This window comes from Thalassophryne amazonica, chromosome 8, assembly GCF_902500255.1.
Source record: "Thalassophryne amazonica chromosome 8, fThaAma1.1, whole genome shotgun sequence".
NCBI lineage: Eukaryota > Metazoa > Chordata > Actinopteri > Batrachoidiformes > Batrachoididae > Thalassophryne > Thalassophryne amazonica.
Genome location: NC_047110.1, coordinates 34,168,685 through 34,193,346, shown reverse-complemented (window position 1 = coordinate 34,193,346; position 24,662 = coordinate 34,168,685).

Here is a 24,662-nt window from a genome sequence, read left to right as displayed (position 1 = left end):
AAATTCTGGAAAAAAGGTGGTTTCATGGCAGTTCGTGGGCCACTTTACTGAGAATAATGTTTGAGCCACTGCAGTCTGCTTTTAGAAAATATCATTCCACAGAGACAGCTCTCACTACAGTGGTGAATGATCTTCTGCTTGCAATGGATTTGGATACCACTATGGTTCTGGTGCTGTTAGATCTCAGTGCTGCATTTGATAGCATAGATCATCATATTCTACTCAATAGGCTGGAGAATCATTTTGGGATTACTGGGACTGCCCTTGCATGGTTGACATCATACCTGACCAGTCGTTCTTGTTGTGTACAATAACATTACATCTAACATCTTAGTGACATGAAATTTGGGGTTCCACAGGAGTCCGTCTTAGACCCCCTGCTTTTCTCCATTTATATAGCACCCCTTGGGTACATATTGCCACATTTTGGGATTACCTTTCACTGCTATACTGATGATACTCAGTTATACATGCCAATAACTACTGGTAATCTCAACCACATAAAATCCAATATTATGTGGGTGATTTTAAGGTTCTGCTACTAGCCTATTAGCCAGATTTTAAGGTTCTGTTACTAGCCTATAAAACTGTTCACGGACTGGCACCTCCCTACTTAGCAGACCTAATTAAACCCTACATACCGGCCTTGGCTTTGCTTTCTCAGGGTGCAGGACACAGGTCACAGAGCTTTTTATTATCATGCCCCTATTCTGTGGAATGATCTCCCTGCGTCAATAAAATAGTCAGATTCTGTAGAGACCAGACTTAAGACACACTTATTTTCCTTTTGTATGGCTAGCATACTGGCATAGTATGTTACTATATATTTGTTTTGTGAATTGTTTTGTAATTTGTGTCTGTTGCATGGGCCAAGCAGAGGGTCACCCCTTTGAGTCTGGTCTACTTGAGGTTTCTTCCTCAGAGGGAGTTTTTCCTTACCACTCTCACCTGTCTGCTTGCTCTGTGGGTTGGTAAGGTTAGACCTTACTTGTGTGAAGCGCCTTGAGGCAACTTTGTTGTGATATGGTGCTTTATAAATGAAACAAATTACTGTTTGTCAGATCAACCTCAGCTTTCAGATGTGGCTTGTGCATGGCATGATGATGTGCATCCTTTAATATGAAAACTTTGGGGATTAACTTTTAAAACCTTTAATTTGACAAATAAATCTTTATTTTGACATTGTAACATTAGTACTTCCAACTACTTGCCATCTGTGACATCTCTGTCCTGCAAAACCTCTGTTCGTATCTGAATTTCTGTCAGAATTTGTTTCCATGCTCCATGTTTATTTCATCATATAAAAGAAAGAACTTTATATTCCTTCACACATAGTGCGAATAAGTACAACTCAGGGCAACTCACGGTGAAACAGCTCATGAAACACCGTGCTGATCCGAGTGCAACGGTTCAGCAGCTGCTCGCACTGTGTTCCATGGGAACACAGTTCCATGAAGCCGTACGTCAAGCAAGAATGGGAAAGAATTCACCTCCAAAGCTTCAACAATTAGTGCCCTCAATTCCGAAACACTTATTGAGTGTTGTTAGAAGGAAAAGTGGTGTAATACAGTGGTAAATATACCACTGTCCCAGCTTTTTTGAAATGTGTTGCAGGCATCCATTTCAAAATGAGCAAATAATTCCACAAAAACAATAAAGTTTATCAGTTTGAACATTAGATATCTTGTTTTTGTAGTGTATTCAATTGACTATAGGTTGAAGAGGATTTGTAAATCATTGTATCATTGTATTTATTGTATCACTGTATTTCCCACAACGTCTCAACTTCATTGGAATTGGGGTTGTATATTTTGTAAATGTCAAGTTGTCATAATAAGAACTTTTCAAACAAATTTAATGTCAAGTTGTCATATCAAAGACATTATCTGGTAATGTCACTTTGATTATATCAAGTTGTTATAATAAGGACATCCCAAATAAATATAATGTCAAGTTGTCATGACAAAGATAACTTTATGGTCATGTCACTTTGATTAATGTCAAGTTGTCATAATCAAGACAACCCAAAAAATGTCAATTTGTCATTACAAAAAAATGAATGATACTTAAAGACAGCAATCATAAACATTTATGTCATTGACATAATGTTTATGACACTTTCATGACTGTCATCTAAGAGTTATGGCAGTGTCAGTGTATGACGACGATACCTTCAAGTAAAGTGTTACCAATAAAATCCACCTTTTTCAGTTGTTAAATCACATCTGCGCCATTGCTAGAGTTCAATGTTATTTCATTTGGAATGTTTCCTGATTAAAAAAAAATGGAGAGTTTATCTTAAACACACAAAGCTTTGATGTCCTTTAGTTTGTCATGTATTATAATCACATCTTATAATTACATTTTCTGTCCATCCAGCATATGAACAAAACTCGTGACTTCTATGCTTTTGACACATACTGTAGCCCTCTTTCCAAGAAAAGAATCAAACAACCCAAAGGGTAATGGATGGGCTTTGTGAAGGTCACTCCACTGCCATAATGGGTAAAGTGTTCCCCATGGAGCTACTGAATAAGACCCTGTTCTGGAACAGTGATTTTGTACAATGAAAGAAAATTAGGAAAAATTTGGTTCCAGCCGAGGGAACAGTGAGCTATTGACTGAATTCTTGACCTACAATACATTATAAAGATTACCTGAGAATGTGACCCAGTACATCAGCATAATGGGATAAGAACCGGTGTGAATGCCTGAATAAGGCCATGTTCTCTCTTCATTGTTTTATATAGTTGTAACAATGACTTCAATGTCAAATGAGTCAAAGAATAAATAAACTGGATAAAAATAAATTTCTAAATAATGGATTTTGACTCCACCACACAGAGCAGGTGGTGTGTCCCAAATAAACGGCCAAAACATGATGCAGACAGTGCCAAACCACTGTGTCCAAAATCTGCCCAAAATAATGAGAACAAATAGGCAGCAAGATGGAGAGAGGGAATGGGGATGCGTAACAGCAAGAAGTAGTAGTAGTAGTGTGTGTGTGTGTGTGTGTGTGTGTGTGTGTGTGTGTGTGTGTGCGCACGTGCATGTGTGTGTACGTGCATGTACTAGAAGAACATAATCTGGTAAAATGAAACCAAAACTGAACTATTTAGATGTCATAATACACACCATAAATGGCACTGCACATCACCCCAAAAACACTATACCAACAGTGAAGATTGGAGGTGGGAACATCGAGGTGTGTGGCTGTTTTTCAGCATACAACACTTACCAATTTCATATAATTGAAGGAAGGATGAATGATAAAATGTACTGAGACATTCTTGACAAAATGTTCTGGGATTATGAAAGTGAATGGAGGGCAGACATTTCAGCAAGACAGTGACCCCAAACACACAGCCAAGGAAACTGTCAATTGGTTTCAGAGAATGAAATTAAAGCTGGTGGAATGGCCCAGCCAACCACCTGACTTGAATCTAATAGAAAATCTCTGGAAAGAACTAAAGATCAGAGTTCATAGAAGAGGTCCACAGAACCTTCAAGATTTGAAGACTGTTTGTGTGGAAGAATGGGCCAAAATCACACCTGATGGCGGTCCATGTGTTATCTGAATACCATCTAACCGCAATTTACATATTCCAATGGTGGCAAAATGGGATCCAAAATGATTTTATAATTTGAAATGTATGCGGCAGGCTTCATCACAATAATAATTATGAATTATTATCATGTACAGTGAATGTGAACAGCGGCTATCAAACTGAAAGCTCTGTGCGCTACTGTGCACATGCCGCTGCAAATCTGAACAGGCTGTTATATCCACAATAGACTTTACCGTACACTGAAAAAAGAGAATGTTGAACCAACTTAAAAAAGTATTACAATTTGTAAAAACCTGAATGAATTAAGTTGTTTGAACTTAAAAGGAACCCCGACTATAACATTGAATTTGTCAAAAAATTGAAACACTGACGTCTGCTATTATAATATATAGTTAGAAGTGCATAAACAAGTCTTGAATGATATAAAATAGTGTTTATTTATCATGTATTTAAATACAATGCGGCCGCCATGTTTTTGCCTGCGCAATGCATTCTGGGGGTGATGATGTGGAAAGGTTTCTGAAATCTTTCATGCAAGCAAAAACAGTGTTAAAGCTAGTTCTTCTACCGAGATAAAATGCCACATTGCGCGGCTTTTGGATGCAATTTTCAGTCTAAGGGCAACAAAGAAAGCGAGGTAAGCCTTCATTGCTTTCCAAAGAAAGAAAGTTAAGGAAAAAGTGGGAGGATGCTTGTGGAAGAGTGCAGTTGCTGAAAGACCCGCGGCTGTGCTCACGTCACTTCAACGCGGATGCATTTGAGGCTTTTCATCGACCTCAGCTAATGAAGGGAGGTTGTTGGTGTTTCTGGATACAAACAACGTTTAAACCAGTTGCAGGGCCCGTCATATTTCCCCACAAGAAGAAAAATCATCCATGAGTAACTAGTGAAAATAAGCCTAAAACACGCGAAAGGCGGGAAACGTTAGAGATGTACCTGCACCAGCCCACGGCTACTTTAGCAACAGCTACGGTCGACCCCGCAGCCACTGGACACTATGTTAGCCCTGGAAAATTCTAATAACACTGTGTACCAGTCCAGTAGCACCACATCCGTAAGTGTGCAGTGTTCACCTTTTATGACAGATGCATCCACCCAGACAAAGCTACAAATGTCGGATGTAGCAGTACAGTGGCAAGCTAATGTTTACTCGCCTCTCACGGATCACAACTATGTGGGGAAACGTGCCATCGACTTGGAGGATGATAGTGATGGTAACTCAGAAGATCTGTTTACTCAAACACCTGAAGATTCAAGTGAAAGGCAGCCTGAGTGCAGTCAGTTTGATGCTGATTATATTGCTAGTTCATCTGATTTGTCACAGTTAACTGAATCTCAGACTTCATCCATCCCAGATACACACGCTAGAGTTTCTCTTGTTTTTGAAGAGCAGCTTAAACAACTTCTGGTGCGTTCTGTGAAGTGCGGTGCTCTCGTTGCCCAAGAAGACATGATTGAATGACAGAATGAAGGATCCCAGCTAACTCTTGAGCTCACATGTGCCAATAGTTGCAGTTATCGCTGGCAGGCCCAGCCAACCCTGAGTGGGACCAAAGGTGCCGGGAACCTCCTCCTGACTGCGTCTGTTTTTTTCAATGGCATTCATTTTGCCAAATTCGAACGATTTTGTAGTAATATGAACCTAAAAACAATAAGTGAGGACTCGTACACAATACTGAGGAAAAGGTTTGTGTTTTGTACTATTAAAAAAACCTGGATAAATGAGCAGAATGCAGTGCTAACCAATGTGAAGTCCCGAGAAGTGGTGCTCTGTGGAGACAGCAGGTGTGATTCACCCGGACACTGTGCCAAATACTGCACATACACGTTTTTAGATGCACACAGCAGTAAAGTTATGGACTTCAAAGTTGTGAGTGTCACCCAAGTTTCAAACTCAAATGCAATGGAACTGTATGGTTTTAAAGAAGCTCTCAAAGTCATTGAAGAAAATGGAGTGCAAGTCTCAACCATCTCCACGGGCAGGCATCCTCAAATTGTATAAGAGATGAGAGTAAATAATCCTGAGAAAGTCCATCAGTTTGACCCGTGGCATGTGGCTAAAGGAGTGTGCAAGAAATTGACAGCTGAGGCAAGAAGAAAGGGATGTGAGGATTTTGGAGCATGGATTCCATCTGTTATTAACCATCTTTGGTGGAGCGCCCAGACTTGTGAGGAGAATGCTGTGCTGCTAAAAGAGACACAACTGGCCAGGAAACAGGCACTATCACTGCTGTGACCATGAGCCCCTGGATGAGGCGAGTCAGAGGAAAAAGCTCTGGTTGAAGCCTGGGACTGAATCCCACAATGCACTGGTGAGAATCCTAACCAACAAGCGGCTACTGAAAGACCTGGACCATCTCACAAAGTGCATCCACACAACAACATTGGAGGTATTTATGTGTTTTGAATTGCTTGTATTGTATAAAAAAATCCGTCTGGGTTGTGTAATTCACAAGTTTATTTATTTATTTATTTTTTCAAATGTAGGTGTACCACTCCATGTACTTGAAGTACCTTCCAAAGAGAACACACTTTGGTTTTGATGTGATGGTCTATGCTTCCATGCTGGCTGCTCTGGATCATAATAACAATGTCAACAGGGAGCAGGTACATAAACTTGTCAATATCATTATTTTTGTTGCAATCTATGCAGATATGAGTGAAAGTTATTTAAGTCACAAACTAAGAATATGATAAGTGAGAATTTGTGACATATCACTTATACTCCATTATTTAGATTGTTCCTGTGACAAATCTTCTAATCCTTCTAAACTTTTAGGCTTCAAACAACTTTTAACTAATTAGCTGGTGCTCTTCAAATATTCAGGTACAACATTTAGGCACATTAGAAAAAAAAGAAAATGGTCCAAGGTACTCTGATTCAGCTAAAGTCTTTTTTGAGTCTAAAGCAACATTGTTGCCATTATCTAAATAATTGTCTCATCAACCGTTAATAATCTGTCTTCTCTTTAAGATTAGAAGCTTTATTGTGAGCATGGTGTGACACAAACTCTTTATGTGTTGGCTGTTTATCAGGACGGCGAAAGTGTTGGTGAACCAAAATATAAAATCTCTTGGAGCAAAGTTCGCAAGACCTTCAGAGGAAGACCAGTGGCTGTTGGGAAGGACTACAGCTACATGAGAGCTATGATGGCTGATGTTCTCTCATATGTCAGCGATACAAGGGACACAGGGCCCACAGAAAACTCTGCACACATTATGGCTCCTCGTGAAAGACTATCCAGAACTCAAATTATCTTGCAGACACATCAGTTTTTACGTTACAAGTAGACAGATTCATGCCACGGTCAGTCCAAAAGCTAGTATTTGTACCGATACATTAAATGTCTCTATGGTTCTACTGCTGTCGTAGTTAGAGGGGTCACCAGACATATTGTTTATCAGATGTTCATCCAAGGTCCTTTTTCACCCACATGTGGAAGAGTGGGTTACTAGGGCTCCACGTTTTGTGATTTTTCTTTAACTGATAGTCAGCATCATTAACAGTTAATGCCACACTTAAATTCCCTGATAATGCATTCAGTGCTCTGTGCATAATGTGCGTATTTGTCTCTTCAAAGCGTGTTAATGTCTTGTCACTCTGATTCATGTGTGTGTTGGATTGTGGATAAAAACTGAAACAAGCGTTTATATCAGTGACGGCACAAAGAATCAGCCCTTTACCTTAACTTTGGCTAAGGGTTTTGGCACACACAGGGTTAACACAAGGAGCACACGTCAACATGAAAATATACAAACATTTCACCATCTCATTCAGTGGGTCAACAACTGAACTGATCCTGGACTAAAACCGGGCTGGACCAGGTCTAATATTGGAATAATGAAAAAAATACTACAGTAGAAATAAACAATGTCTTTATAAGATAGAATGACTCAATTTAAAGATGTTTTACACGAGTATAAGTCATTTTGAGTAATATCCACTAGTGGAGCAAGTATTTTTCATTTAAAACAACAAAAAAAGCAAATTTCAAGTAAAATTGACTTTTAAATTGGCTTTTCGAGTTCTTTTTGAATGAATTTAACTTCAATTATATAAGACAAATTGACCAGAGAACTCATTGCATATTTAGAATACTATTGTTACATTAGTCTTTGTTTATAGTTCAGGGTGTACTGCACCTACAAGTTACATTTCATAAGTATCTTCACAGCTTTAATATTCGCTGTTATCTTGTAAATATATCTTGAAGGTGGAAAACGTTTGATGTAAATGTTTAGCTTACTTCTTTTTACTATGTTTTCATTTATTGAAGTTAAAACATCCAATATTGTGAATTACATGGAAATGTTTATAATTTGGATATAATTTATATTGTGATATAAATTTGATTCAGACAGCTTTACATGTCATAAAAATCTGTCCATGCCTCATCCACTTCTGAATGGTCCATATTTACAGGCTGAAACCCTGTGTAGAGTCCGCTTGGTTCCGGGTAAGTTTGTCTAATTTTTGTCACAGCACATGAAGGAATGACTCTGCGGACTCTTCTTCCCAGCCAGCCATGCATCCATCATGTGAACTGCCAATATGCTGCATATCTGTAGGACCTAATGAAAGAATCACATTTAGAAATTAATTCACTGAAAATTTGGATTACTGTCACAGTGTTGTAATGACAACTGACCACAAGGTGGTGCAAATTGGCGTATTGTGGAAAGGTAGAAAAGTTATAGGGCAGACGTTATAAAGGAACAAGAGTCCAGCCTTAAATTGTATAACTTTTAAAATAACGGGGTGCCTGTTGCAACATCTATGTATGTTCCACTTAAGTAAACATATTACTTGCCTGTTGGTGACCTGGCCTCATGTAGGCCAGGTCACATTGGGCCTCATTGGGTCATGTAGGCTAACCAAGGCCGCCCATAACACATCAGGGTTGATGCACACAGCATCAAAGCTTTGATGCAATCTGATACAAGGCAGATCTGAAAAACTGGGATGCAGCTCATTACAATTATATAATATCCAATCCCTTAATTGATATATTAATCATTTTTGGGTAATATGAGTCAGATAATTACCATGGGCAGTAGCAGAAATGAAATTTAGCTCTTTACAGCAGACGCTCTCTTTCTCTGTCGGCATCGGCAAGCAGCTCCCACACAGACACCACCTACAATGGCCAACTCTTGCTTGATCAGAGCGCTGATCTTCATTTCTGACAGTATTTTCAAAGTTCTCTTCCTCACACTGCAGATCGCACTCTGGTTCAAACTGAAAAGGGTGAACAGATGTGTCCTGAAGCAACTCCATAGATATCCTGGCTGTGTGCTTCGGGTCATTGACCTGCTGAAAGATGAACTGTCTGAGGTCAAGAGCACTCTGGAGCAGGTTTTCATCCAGGATGTCTCTGTACATTGCTGCATTCATCTTTCACTCAATCCTGACAGGCTCCCAGTTCCTGCCACTGAAAAACATCCCCACAGCATGATGCTGCCACCACCCTGCTTCACTGCACACTGTAAAACATTGCAGCTGTGTTTAGTTATATCCACTTGCTACATCTCTGTAATATAAAGAGCTCTTACAAGTTTTGGATGTTTAACACAACTTTACAACTCAACTACCTCTCTTTATGTTAAAGAGAGGAAGCAAGTGGACATAACTAAACGCAGCTGCATGTTTTAGAGTCTAGGGATGGTGCCTGGTTTTCTCCAAACATGATGCTTGAGATTCACACCAAAGACTTCAATCATTGTTTCATCACCAAAGAGTTTTGTTTTTCATGGTCTGTGAGTCCTTCAGGTGCATTTTGGCAAACTCCAGGGTGGCTATCATGTGCCTTTTACAGAGGAATGTTTTTCTGTCTAGCAACTTGACCACACATGCCTGATTGGTGGATTGCTGCTAGGATGGTTGTCCTTCAGGAAGGGTCTCCTCTCTACACAGAGGAATGCTGGAGCTCTGGCAGATTGACCATTGGGTTCTTGGTCACCTCCCTGACTAAGGCTCTTCTTCCCAATCGCTCAGTTTAGACGAGTGGCTAGCTCTAGGAAGAGTCCTACTGGATCCAAACTTCTTCCATTTATGGATGATGGAGGCCATTGTGTTTATTGCGACCTTCAAAGCAGCAGAAATGTTTCTGTACCCTTCCCCACATTAGTGGCTGGAGACAATCCTATCTTGGGCATCTACAGACAATTCCTTTGACTTCATGCTTGGTTTGTGCTCAGACATGCACTGTTGAGTGTGGGATCTTATATGTAGACAGGTGTGTGCCTTTTCCAAATCATGTCCATTCAGCTGAATTTATCCAAGATGAACTACAATTAAGCTGTAGAAACATCTCAATATGATCAATGGAAACAGGATGCACTTGAATTAAATAATGAGCTTCATGGCGAAGGCCGTGAATACTATAGTTTTGTTTTTTATTATTATTATTATTATTAATATGCATATGTCGCGGACATGAATGAGCGAAGCTCGTCAGCATCTCACCATGTCATTTAAGTCTTCAGACTTTATTTTGAGTAAATGGCACCCCCCCCCCCCCCCAACCCCCCGCCTTGTTAAGCATTTTCCTTATTTTGCCTTTCAGCTTCTGGAGGCGCTCTACCCCCCATACCCTCCAGTACAGTAGGGCTGTACAATATGGCCAAATTATCATATCTTAATATTGCCATGTAAATGTCACTTATATACATGCTGTCCATATTCTTGAGTTGCTTAGGTGGGTAGGGAGAGTTCCCATGGGATAAAAAAGCTTTTCAACCTACCATCCCTGGTTCTCAAAACCAGGCACCTAAGTGGCTCTATTATCGCTCTCTCTCTCTCTCTCTCTCTCTCGCTCTCTCTTTAAGATATTTAGGTGTACCTTAATAAACATTAGGAGAGTTCCACCTTAGATTTGGAATGTATAATAGAAGATATACCTTACTGAATTTTCATATCAATATGATATATGAAATGACTATGATTTGACACAAAGTGCAACAACAGTGAAAATTAAACATTCTTAAACAAAACAGTAATAATATCACACTCATTTTGCACTTATCATAAGGTTAGGACACTGTTCCCTCCAAAACGTATTGGAACACTTGGAATTACACACATTTTAACTTGTTTATGCCATTTTAAATACAAGAAATACAAAAAATAATTAAAATAAAAAAAAAATGATCTTTCTCAAACTCAAACTGAAAGCAAATCTCTAAAACTTGATAATAGCTGTAAGTAATAATAATTTTTATTGCCAGTTTTCTTTAGACAAGTCGGGGGATGGAAATGTGAACATTTCCAATCACTGAATATGTCTTGGACTTTATTTACATCAACTATGAAGAAATCCAAAAGTTTCTTTCACCAAAACATCAAATCTAGGCTTTCATCTCAAATGTACTTTCTGTCAAATTGTAGCTGAACTTTCAGGTCTTCTTTTAAAGAAAATCCTCCTCAACACCACTTCATCAGGAAGCTGGATTTAATATTTTTAATTAATGTATATCAAGTTGTAGAGATTTGCATTCAGTTTGAGTTAAGGAAGATAATTTTAGAAAAAAAATGTATTTGAAATGGAATAAACAAATTTAAATGTATGAAATAACAAGTGTTCCAATACCTTTGAGGGCAATTGAGAAACACTGAGGAGCAGCATCTTACATCTCATATATAGTGCAGCAGATAAGAGAATATTTTGAGTGGAATCCTGCAAACAGTGATACAAGCATCAAATTTGGCACAAATAATCCACAGACATGAACTCTTTTAAAAACAACTGATTGGCCACTTGAATTTTCAAAAGGCAGCCAGGTAGGGGTCATTTGAAGAATTACACAGGGGTCAGAATTAAAAGATGCACCAATCATATAGAAAACTATACCACATTATTTGCCTGATAATAAAGATTCTAAAAAAGTATAGTTTGGACAATTTGTGACTGAATGTTATAGAGTTATGAGGTAAATGCAGCAAGAATGGTGACAAAGGTCAGTTTCAGTTTGTACAGGGGTGCAAAGTTAAAGTTGCTCCATTAATTTTGCTCCAGCTGTATTTGTGCTGAATTTGATACTTGTATCAGCATTTGAAGAATTGTTTCAGTTATCTGCTGCACTAAGAAGCCAACAGAGCATGAACCAACTGATGTCTGTTAGCTTAAACACGTGTATATAAGGCAACCCAAATTAAAGGAGAAACGCTGCTTTAACAACCTGGACCTTATTTCTGGCATAAAATACGGTCGTTTACTCACCAATATAAGTTTGGTGTGATTAGAAGTCCATAGTTCAAACGACGTGTTCAGTTCAAATCTGGAGCAGATATTTTTCTTCTTCTACTAAAGTGGATTAGAGCTTTTTTTGTGGTACACAGCACAAACTACTGGATAGGAGGAACTCAGCAGTCAATGTGACTCACTGATTTAAAAACGCAGGTCTTTCAAACAGACGTGAGGTGCCGTGACATGTCAATCATCTGTATACAATCAGACTTCAGCAGAGTCCAGTGAAACCCCGGCCTCCGCTCTAGCTCCACCCATGCCAGGAAGTGTTCAACATTTCACATTTCCTGTTTCACTGTGACTGATAAATTGGCACTTTCTGTTTGAGTGCGAGCTTGCCACTGAGTTCCCACGAGATTCCATGGGATCTCGTCTGTGGATGCAGGAAGTGTCGATCCAGGAAGTGTGACATTTGAACAGTTCCTGTTTTACTGTGGATTTGAAAATTGGCACTTCCTGTTTAGGACACCCTGTACCATGAGCGAGCTTCGTTCCGCTGCATGTTGCTTCACTTAAATTTGCAAAAAAAAAAAAAAATCTAAAAAAAACGTTTTTCATATTGAAATGAGGTATTGTGTTTAGAACATTGAGGTAAAAGATGAATTTCATCCATTTTGGAATAAGGATGTAACATAGCAAAATATGGAAAAATGTCAATACTTTCTGGATGCACTGTATTTCAGTCAAATTGTGAGGTGCCTTGTGATTCCCACTGGTAGATAATATGTATGTACTGAGAGGGGCAAATGATAATTAGTACAAGCCTTGTATTTACTAACCTCTTGCAGTGTCACTTGCTATGAAATGCATTGCATATACACACGCCAAATGTTTTCAGTGTAACTGAAATACCAAACATCAGATCTAAGCATTCAGACATTAGATAACAAACATTAGATTACAACATTACAATTTGTGCAGAATGGTGTTTTTGCTGTCTCTCTCTCTCTTTGTGGTGGGGTGGGTGGGTGCGGTAATAGCAACATGTGTTTGTGTGTGTGTCTGTGTGCGAAAGAGAGAGAGAGAGAGAGAGAGAGAGAGAGAGAAGGGGCTGAAGTGGGTCTAACCCCAGATGTCATACAAACTAGAAATGTTCCTTATAATTAATTTTGTAATTAATGTTTATTAAGTGTAAAATAATCATTTCTAATGTACTAAAGCGTCTATTATTATTATTATTATTGTCAAATTTATTTTCAAATTTATTACCGCAAGACAATATGACGCTGTCTTATTACTGCAAGACAATTGGCGCTATATTTATATAGCGCCAATTCACGATGAGATCACCTCAAGGTGCTTCACACAGCATAATAAAAACTGAAAAAAAAAACTAAACTGAATTATAAATTTAAAAACACAAGAAAAAGACAAAACCATAAAAGAATACAAGAATAAAAACATCATCACACTAATGATAAAACAATGAAAACAAATGAATCTTTAAAGTAGACCTGCATTGAAATAAATGCAGTCAGATCTTTGGACCAAAAAATGACTTATATTTACACATAAGATCCTTCTGAAAGTAGTAAAGTAAATCTGCAAGCCCAGATCTGTCATTCAACAGAGAAACCTTCATTTGAAAAGGACAAATTTACAGCTAACATTTAGCCCTCCGCAAATTGTCCCTCTCATCATGGACGCTGCCGAGACGTCAGGGACAAGACCCTCTCCCAGCATGCATTGCGCACGCCAACTGTAATTTGTGGATTTACGTCAGTTTGCATCTGCACCTTTTTCTTGTCTTATACGGAAGGATCTACTTTTTAAAACTTCATATTGTCTTGCGGTACATTTGGTGAGTACACATTTCTTTTATTTGTGCTTGAAAATTATTTTGTGGACTTTTTCATATGCCTGTTTGATTGAGTGGTGTCGCATTGAAAATCTACTGTCTTTCACCTCTGGTGTAATTAAACAACTGAATGAACATCCTCCGAGGCCGGTGATTCCATAATTATTGCCAGGGGTTGTATTTATGACCCCCAACAGCCAATAAGGTAAACCTAGATTTATAAATAAAAGCAACACCCCTGCCTTGCTTCGCACCACAAGACAAGTGACTAAATGTGTATGCCGGTGGACAGGCCTCATTCAAAGGAAGAACAGCTGTGGGTTTGAGCCAGGTTTCACATAGCCCAATCATGTCCAAGTCATGATCCATAATTAGATCATTAATCAACAGGGATTTCGGGGACAGTGATCTGATGTTAATGAGACCCAAACTGAAGACTTCCATGGGTTTGACAGACTGACATCTTTGAACAAGCCTGAGTAGCTTAAAATCCACTCCACATTTTCCATCCAGCACCTGGAGAGTGTCAGAAACCACTGTCGTCACATCAGGACTACAAGTCCCAGAAGCTGCAGCGCTCTGATGATGTTAGCACCGTGCGCCAATGGGCTCAGCTGACCAGATAACTCGCACAGATGACCCAGTCCAATGGAATAGATACTTTCTCCGGGAGCCTCTGCTGACGCAGTGAGGTCGCCGGAGCAAACCAAGCTCTCTGATAGCAATAATGTCCCGAGGGACATTATTGTTGTTCAGGCTCTGTATCTCGGTTGCAGAGTAGCTTACCGTCATGCTAGCTGAGGGAATGAAGTGCAGCGTCATGCAGTGCAAAAAAGGCACTAAACAATCAACAATGGTCAATCAATCAACAATGGTTAAAAATGCACACTGAAGCACCAAAAACCATGGCAAGTACATACCCAGAGGAAAAAAAATCCACTCAAGCCACTAAAAACCAAGTTACAAAAGAGAAAAACCAGAGGAGCGGCGAACACACAACACCAGTCTCAGCAACTATACAGATCTGTAGTGCAAGCAAGAGTGGCATTTTTCAGCCATTATTGCAGATACAGTGAAAGTGAGACAGGCCACAGGGAGACAGGGAAGGGGACAGACATGAGGCAGAGTTTGCCTCACCCAGGATTTGAATCTGCAGATGCTGCACATTCTGCAGTAGGCAGTTTCCCATTATCAACTCATGATTTTTTTTATGTGTCAATAATTCATTTATAAGATTTTTTTTTATTTAAAACACCATTTTTTGCAGAGTCTGTGAGCATTGTTCAAGAATGTTTTAAAATTATAGACATAACAAATGTGTTATGCATCAATGATACATTTATATCATTTGCTATGACATGCAAATATTAAAGGATTATTAACCTCACTTGCTCGGTCTGTACGTGAAAATATCAGAGGTGCTGACTGTTAGAGACTGGCTTAGAAATGAAATGGTCGTTCAGCCTGTCGATGGCGGCTTCGGAGCGGGGCGCGCCCCACAGCCGCTGGGGGCCATCCTTAAAGCAACAGTAACACTCCTTATTCTCTACCAAGCCCGTAACAATGCAGTGATATGCTCCAAGATGGTATCCATTTTGTGTTTGAGTTCAAGAGTTAATGCAGACGGAGATTGTTGCCTTGCCCAACTCATTAATCATGATGGACAGATGAGGGGACAAGATTTTGGTAGCAGCCTAATATTCCTGTAGGTCAGGGCAGTGCACAAACCAATCAGCACCAAACCTCCCATCAAAAAAGCGAATAGAAATAAATCCTCAACGTCTTCCACAGAGAGTGGAGCCAAGCATGCCATGCTCCATTTCTCTCAGGTGTCGAGAGCATAGCCCACTGGGTAGCTACCATCAGGGCACGCAGGGTCCCCCAGCTCTGATTTCCTTGTCGAAAAAGTTGCTCCGACCTTCAAAGTCCCAAGCCCTTTTGATCTACATTTTGCATTTTATTTTAGCTTATGAAAGGCCACTTCAAACAGGACTTTGACCTTAAACATTTTTCCAAGGTAAAAATTTGTGAAATTGGAAGTGTTGGCGGAGGTTTGTGGTCTAAGTGCACAGTTCTCTAGTCTTTAATAAATTTGCAAAAACCTATTAAAAAAAAAACTTTTTCACATTGTCATTATGGTGTGTTGCGTGTAGATTTTTGTCAGGAAAAAAAATCTATTTGGAATAGGACTATTACATAACAAAATGTGGGAAAAGTGAAGTGCTCTGAATATTTTCCACATGCACTTTACAAATTTACAAGCTGTAAAAAAAAGTGCACTATTGTGCAAAGTCCATCTTAAATCCAACCCCAAGGTGATGATTTAGAGTCCTTGGAAGGGTATTAGTTTCAATAGCAATAAATCAGCAGAAAAGCAGAGGGAGTACTAATGTGTATCCCAACACTGGTGTTGAGAGTGGTCACCGGTCACGACAACTATATAAATGGCCTTTTGTTTGGCTTACCAAAGGTTGATATTAAGACACTACAGAGAGTTCAGACAATGCATATATTTCATCTGTTCTATTACTTATGGCGTTTGTAAATACATTCTGGGGATAAGCACCAGCACCAATGAGCCTCAGGCACCATAAAGGAGATACTTAATTTCTATAAAAGTAGGCACAGTGTATACAAATAGATACACATTCCTAAATGGTTAATGCAATATTGTTAACCTCCTTGAATTAAGGCTGAATTTATACATTACATCCACAACTTGATTGTTTCATTTCAGCTCCACTCTGGTCATGTACAGAGATAAAATTATAGAAATTGTGTAACGTTCAAATTGCTGATGAACCTAAATATGCTGTTCATTGAAATCGGTGCACATTGAGTTCATTCAGGCATGAATAACAAGATAATAAAGGCCCTTGCCTTTATTATCGTTGTACATACAACAAAATTTGTCCTCTGCATTTATCCCATCCTAATTATAGATACAACCCAGCCACTAGGGAGTAGTGGACAGCCATAGTCCAGTGCCCAAGATCCAACTACAGATATAAGACGCTGCCTTGATCAATGGCAAAGTAAGGAGCAGACCCTGATGTGCATAGTCTCGTTGAGATCAAGACCTGTTTTGCAAGGGAGACCTGGACACTTACAAAGTTTCCAATTCACCTAACCTGCATGTCTGTTTTAAATGTGGGAGGAAACACATGAAAACAAGGGAATACCATGCAAACTCCACATAGAAAGGCCACAGGTGGGAATCAAACCCATGGCCTTCTTGATGTGAGGTGACAGTGCTAACCAGTAATCCACCGTGCTGCCATGCATGTTTTTGATTGGCGGAGGAAACTGGAATGCCTGGAGAAACCCATGCAGACACAGGGAGAACATGTAAACTCTACACAGAGAGGAACTGAGCACAGGTGGAATGATACCCTAGAACGTCTTCCTGTGAGGCTAGAGTGCTAACCACCAAACCACGATGCTACCTAATGAATGACTTTAGGGTAGGGGAGGGGAGGGGTAACATGAGGTCCATTGTGATAGGGTGATGGCATAAAAAACAAACAAAAAAAATCAAGAGTTAGTAGAGGTACAATAAGTAAGTCCCTTCAGCTGCTCCCTTGTTCCACCAAAGCAGATCTGCATGCTGATTTGTCACAGGTTTTACAGTGGATGCCCTTCCTGACACAACTCCACACTACATGAAGAAATGTGTCTGGGGTGTGGTTTGTTCAGCCTCTACAGTCTCAGAAGGTCACATTTCATAGGGCACAGCTTTAGACAGATGCAGCCCCTGAACACAGCCTGTGAAGTGGATATGTACTACATTAAACACCAGGACAAAGCCATCCCTACTAAATTAAGTAACATTTGGGAGCATGCACTGGTTCCTTGCATTCACATATCCACCACACCACAGATGTGGCCTGGGTTTTGGATAACAACCAACCAGGCAGGCAACCATTCTACCCCCACCTCTTGAAAGGAACCATCTATCTGCCACAGCCCTGAATGACTTAACTCCCCTCAGTAAATGGTAAATATGGTTTTCTATAGAAACCTGGAAGAGCCAATATGAAGCCTGAAATTTGCTGCTCTGGGTGTCACCATGTTGACAGTGCTTTGTGCCTACATGACAACTAACCCATATTTGGATAAAGAGGTGGAACGTGGGTGACACCGTGCATGGACATCTCTGGCAATGTGCTCACTTTTGGAGTGAGTCTCAACATTTTCTTCTTTTGGGTATGCCTCATTTAGGACCATGAAAGCTTGCTGCTTGGCATCATCTTGGCCTTTTCAAGCCACATGCATGCTGGCTCATGCACAGAGAACCTGTTGCAGCTGAGACTCCAATACACCCCTCATCTAAGTCTCCCTATCTAACTCCTTGTTTGACACAAAATAGATATACTGAACAAAAATATAAATGCAACACTTGTTTTTTACTCCCATTTTTCATGAGCTGAACTGATCTAAAACATTTTCTACATACACAGAAGATTTATTTCACTCAAATATTGTTCACAAATCTGTCTAAATCTGTGACAGTGAGCACTTCTCCTTTGCGGAGATAATCATCCCACCTCACGTGTGGCATATCTGATTAGACAGCATGATTATTGCACAAGTGTCTCTATAGATATCTTCTCAATAGATAGGTCGATATTTTATTTGCCATTTTACTCACACATAAGGTAATATAGTCATGAATAAACAAATATAAAAGGTACAAAAGTATCAAAGGTATACCCTGTGCACCTGAAAAAAAATATATATATATTACAAAGTGTCAGCTTAAAGGGGATAGAGAACAGCATTTATTGCACACTTGTATTCCAACACAGTGGTTATTGCACACATAATAAATTGCATGTTGCATATGTGGATCAAACAGATAATTGCACCAATGACTGTTATTTCAAAAGGAATAAAGTAAAATTTTGCAAATTAGGTTATTGTTGAGTGATAAAGATTGCCCATTTGGTGGCTGGAGGAAGAAAAAAACTTTTAAGGAATAAAGTCCTGTGTGTAATGATGCTACTTTTATAAATAAATGAAACTGAATTATATATTAGGCAGAACAATAACTGCAGCTCTTGTGGGATGTTTCCAGTCTGTAGTGGTCAGCACCTACGTACCAAAAGTAGTCTAAGGAAGGAAAACTGGTGAACTGGTGACAGGGTCACGGGTGTCCAGTCTGACTAAATGGGCCACCCATTTTGTCAGATCCAACAAAAGAGCTACTTTAGATGAAATTGCTGAAAAAGCTAATGCTGGGTCTGATAGAAAGGTCTAGTGAAGTCCATGCCTTTATGGGTTAAGGCAGTTTTGGTGACAAAAGGGGGACCTATACAATTTTAGGTAGGCGGTCATGATGTAATGGCTAATTGTTTGTACTGGCCAAATAGGACATTTTAGCAGATTCATTTGTCAGAAAAGTGCTATCATGACATGGGGTGGGCCAGGGTGAAGGCTTGTAAGACAGCAATGCATCATTTCTTCTGCATTTAGGCCATTGATCACTGCAGCATGGGTGGTGTATCATCTGCTCACAAATTCCTCTGAGAAACACCTCCTTGTTTTTGCTCAGTGCCTTTGCTATGCACTATCAGGTGGAGTTCCCTCCAAAACATGCACAACGACTCCTCTAAATGATATTCAGGTTGCTTTTTTTTAGATGAAACACCTCCTTCTGCAAAAATTTAAAACTCCAATATAACCCCTGGCTGCCTCTGGGGTCTTGTGCTGGAAAAGCTCCCATATGTCATTCAATTTGCAAAAAACTTTCAAAAATTTAAAATGGGCTAAATTTACTCTGATAGCTTGGATGATGTTGCAAGACATGACACTGAGTAATTTAGCGGCTGCCAGAATGACAAGAACAAAATTTCCTTAGAACATAACTGGAAAGATTGGCAGCGGTGTACACCTGATCCCGTCAGATCTAGTCATGACTAGTACTTGGCTGGGACACCACTTGGGAAGACCAGCGCTCATGTCTATTTCTCCATGTACATCTTGCATCAGGAAGATTATTTGGCAAAAAACAATCCAAATCCATATGCAATTGCTGTGTGGCAAGGGTGGCGTGGCACAAACAGGAGGTGGTCACAAATGCAGACTCACTGATACAGATGTTGGAGATTTCAAAATACTTTATTCAAAAAACACAGGCAACGGTACAGTACACAGGGAAGTAGTCAGCGAGGCAGCGGTACAGATGATCGACAGACGGATGCAAGGTCATGCAATGAGTGAGGTTCAGAATCCCAGGTCAGCAGAGTTCATGGGCAGTCACTGCCCATGAAGGTCCATAAAACAAGGCGGGGTCAAACACTGGCAGGCAATAGAGTAAACATTAGACAGGGCTGTGGTATGAGGCTGGAATGCAGACAAGTTCCTTTGATTCAAAGAAACTGGCGGGGAAAGAGTGAACAGCGTGAGGCTTAAATGCAAAGAGATAATGAGCAGCAGATGAGGACCAGGTGTGAGAGAAAGATTCAGGGCACGGCAGTGGAAAGACAGAAAGATACGCCCACCACCAAGCACCAAGAAACAGACAAGAAAGTGAAGTTTGACAAATGCAAAGTGAACAGGACCTGACAAGAAGATGAACCTAAAACCACAGTGATCAAAATAAAATACCAGAACCAAAGACATACAAAACCCAAGGCCTAATAAAATAAGAAATAAAAGAAAGACCCAACATGAAGGAACAAATAACTAAACCTGGAAACAAATGTAAGAACTGAAAAGAGATCAACAAGAAAATAAAAGCTAAGACTAAACCAAAATGGAACTTAGCAGCCCAGTCTCGTTTTTTTTTTTCGTGTCCCCGTGACGAAATGAGTCAAATTTTCATGACAAGGCTTTTTTTTAACTCCCAACCCTAACCTTAACCATAACCTAATCTTACTCCTTCCTCCCACCCTAACCATAACCACCCCTGACCCCCCCCACACTTCACTTTTAATTTCATGCAGCCATCACGGAAAGAATGACAATTAATTTTTGCTGCCATGACAAAAATGAGGTGCTTTTCGTCACAATATCACGAACCAATACAACCCCTGGCAATAATTATGGAATCACTGGCCTCGGAGGATGTTCATTCAGTTGTTTAATTTTGTAGAAAAAAAGCAGATCACAGACATGACACAAAACTAAAGTCATTTCAAATGGCAACTTTCTGGCTTTAAGAAACACTATAAGAAATCAGGAAAAAAAAATTGTGGCAGTCAGTAACGGTTACTTTTTTAGACCAAGCAGGGGGAAAAAAATATGGACTCACTCAATTCTGGGGAATAAATTATGGAATCACCCTGTAAATTTTCATCCCCAAAACTAACACCTGTATCAAATCAGATCTGCTCGTTAGTCTGCATCTAAAAAGGAGTGATCACACCTTGGAGAGCTGTTGCACCAAGTGGACTGACATGAATCATGGCTCCAACATGAGAGATGTCAATTGAAACAAAGGAGAGGATTATCAAACTCTTAAAAGAGGGTAAATCATCATGCAATGTTGCAAAAGATGTTGGTTGTTCACAGTCAGCTGTGTCTAAACTCTGGACCAAATACCAACAACATGGGAAGGTTGTTAAAGGCAAACATACTGGTAGACCAAGGAAAACATCAAAGAGTCAAGACAGAAAACTTAAAGCAATATGTCTCAAAAATCGAAAATGCACAACAAAACAAATGAGGAACGAATGGGAGGAAACTGGAGTCAACGTCTGTGACCGAACTGTAAGAAACCGCCTAAAGGAAATGGGATTTATATACAGAAAAGCTAAATGAAAGCCATCATTAACACCTAAACAGAAAAAAACAAGGTTACAATTTGCTAAGGAAAAGCAATCGTGGACTGTGGATGACTGGATGAAAGTCATATTCAGTGATGAATCTCAAATCTGCATTGGGCAAGGTGATGATGCTGGAACTTTTGTTTGGTGCTGTTCCAATGAGATTTATAAAGATGACTGCCTGAAGAGAACATGTAAATTTCCACAGTCATTGATGATATGGGGCTGCATGTCAGGTAAAGGCACTGGGGAGATGGCTGTCATTACATCATCAATAAATGCACACGTTTACGTTGATATTTTGGACACTTTTCTTATCCCATCAATTGAAAGGATGTTTGGGGATGATGAAATAATTTTTCAAGATGATAATGCATCTTGCCATAGAGCAAAAACTGTGAAAACATTCTTTGCAAAAAGACACAGAGTCAATGGCATGGCCTGCAAATAGTCCGGATCTTAATCCAATTGAAATCTTTGGTGGAAGTTGAAGAAAATGGTCCATGACAAGGCTCCAACCTGCAAAGCTGATCTGGCAACAGCAATCAGAGAAAGTTGGATCCAGATTGATGAAGAGTACTGTTTGTCACTCATTAAGTCCATGCCTCAGAGACTGCAAGCTGTTATAAAAGCTAGAGGTGGTGCAACAAAATACGAATGATATGTTGGAGCGTTCTTTTGTTTTTCATGATTCCATAATTTTTTCCTCAGAATTGAGTGATTCCATATTTTTTTCCCTCTGCTTGGTCTAAAAAAGTAACCCTTACTGACTGCCACAATTTTTTTTCCTGATTTCTTATAGTGTTTCTTAAAGCCAGAAAGTTGCCATTTGAAATGACTTTAGTTTTGTGTCATGTCTGTGATCTGCTTTTTTTCTACAAAATTAAACAACTGAATGAACATCCTCCGAGGCCGGTGATTCCGTAATTTTTGCCAGGGGTTGTAGATTAATGTATATTTTGTGCTGCTGAATCACAACTTGCCGTGAGACCAGGTTGAACTTATATGTGGCAGTAGTATAAAAAACAGATAATTCACCATAACAGAAGTATACTGAGCATCATACAGGATCTGGAACATGAGATAGATTCGGACAATCATTTCTATTCCTTCACAAATAGTAACTGTCAGTATTACACAGAGGAACAATACAATAACTGAATTACAAGCGATGGTAAATTATCAATAATCCACTTTAATAACAGGAGTCTGTACAAAAAAAATTGGGAATATCAAAGACTATTTAAAACAATTTTGTCAACCATTCAGTATAACTGCCATAACGGAAACTTGGCTTGCAGAGGGTGGTGATACAAACTATGAGTTGGAGGGTTATGAATTCAGTCATCTGAATAGACAAAATAGAGGAGGAGGAGTTGCTTTGTATGTTGACAATAGGCTTAACTACAAAATTAAAGATCAAATGACAATGGCTGTGGAAAATCTTTTGGAAGGCATCACAATTGAAATAGGTATAGAAAAAGGTAAAAATATAATTATTAGCTACATATATAGAGCTCCGGGCTCTAAGATTCAACAGTTTCAAAATTGGACAGAGAAGGGTTTTTTTTCACAGATGTGTAATAAGTGAGTATTTGTCTGTGGAGATATAAACATTGATCTCTTAAACCTGTATCAGCATAAAGTAACTGAGGATGTCATTAATATTATGTACAGTCTAAATCTATATCCAAAAATTACTAGGCCTACAAGAATAACTTCACATTCAGCTACTCTCATTAATAATATTCTTACAAATGATATCGATACCAAAACATTAAGTGGCTTATTAATTAATATTAGTGACCATTTACCAATTTTTATAGTAACTGATCTAAATTTCAATAAAAAATGTACGAGAAAATACATTATTGCAGGCACCTGCAATCTGAAGAATATATTACTACCTTAAAAATGATTTACTTTTACAGGATTGGAATCCCATTTATGAGAAGCAAGATGTGAATTTAGCATATTCCAAATTTGCAAACATATTTCCTAATATATTTAACAAAAACTGTCCACTTGTAAAGTATAATAAAAATAATAAGTTAACCCATGGATACCAAAAGGTCTTCAAAAGGTTGTAAGAAGAAAAGTATGCTATACAGAGAATTCATTAAAAGTACATCAAGAGAGGCAGAGATTAAATATAAGGACTATAAAAATAAACTAACAACTATTATGCGGAACTGTAAAACAAAATCATACTTTGGAAAAATACTAAACGATAACAAAAACAACATAAATGAAACATGGAAAATACTGAATAGTATTATTGCAAATAAACCCAAATCTAATAACTACCCAACATACTTTACTTATAACAACAAAGATGAATATAACATGAGCCAAGTAGTAAATAGTTTCAATAACTGTTTTGCTAATGTTGGGCCAGATCTGCTGGCTGAAATTCCACACAGCCCATGGGAAAATCAGCAATTAATTGCCAGGAATCCGCACACAATGTTTCATGGCCCAGTAAATGAAAGGGAAATTATTCATGTAGTTAGTCCATGTAAAATTAAAAAGTCAACGGATCATAATGAGGTACATATGTCCTTAGTAAAGCAAATAATTACTGAAATCACAAAACCATTATCATATATATTTTAATAAATCATTTCAAACTGGAAATGTTCCTGACGGCATGAAAGTGGCAAAAGTGATACCTTTATTTAAATCTGGTAGCAATAATCTTTTTACTAACTACAGGCCTGTGTCTCTATTGTCTAAGATATTGGAAAAACTTTACAACAGACTGATTAAATTCATAGAACAACATAACTTGCTTGATGAAAGTCAATATGGTTTTAAAGTGAAATGGTCCACTGTGCTGGCATTGCTCGATTCAGTAGAAGAGATCAATAAACATGTGGACCAAAGGGAAATAGTAGTATGTTTATTTATTGACCTAAGGAAGGTGTTTGATACAACTGATCACAACATATTATTTCAGAAGATGGAACTATATGGGATCAGAGGGGTGGCTCTGAGTTGCATTAAAAGTTACTTACAAAACCGGAAGCAGTTTGTTAAACTCAGGAATTACTGTTCTTCATGTCTGGACATCATTTGTGGGCATTCCCCAGGGTTCTGTATTGGGACCAAAATTATTTATTTTATACATCAACGAGTTATGTAGCAGGGGTGGTGGCCAAGTGGTTAATGCGCTTGGTTTCAGTTCAGAAGGTTCCGGGTTCAAATCCCACCCCTGCCACATTTCTCCATGTAATGTGGAGTTGCGTCAGGAAGGGCATCCGGCGTAAAACTTGTGCCA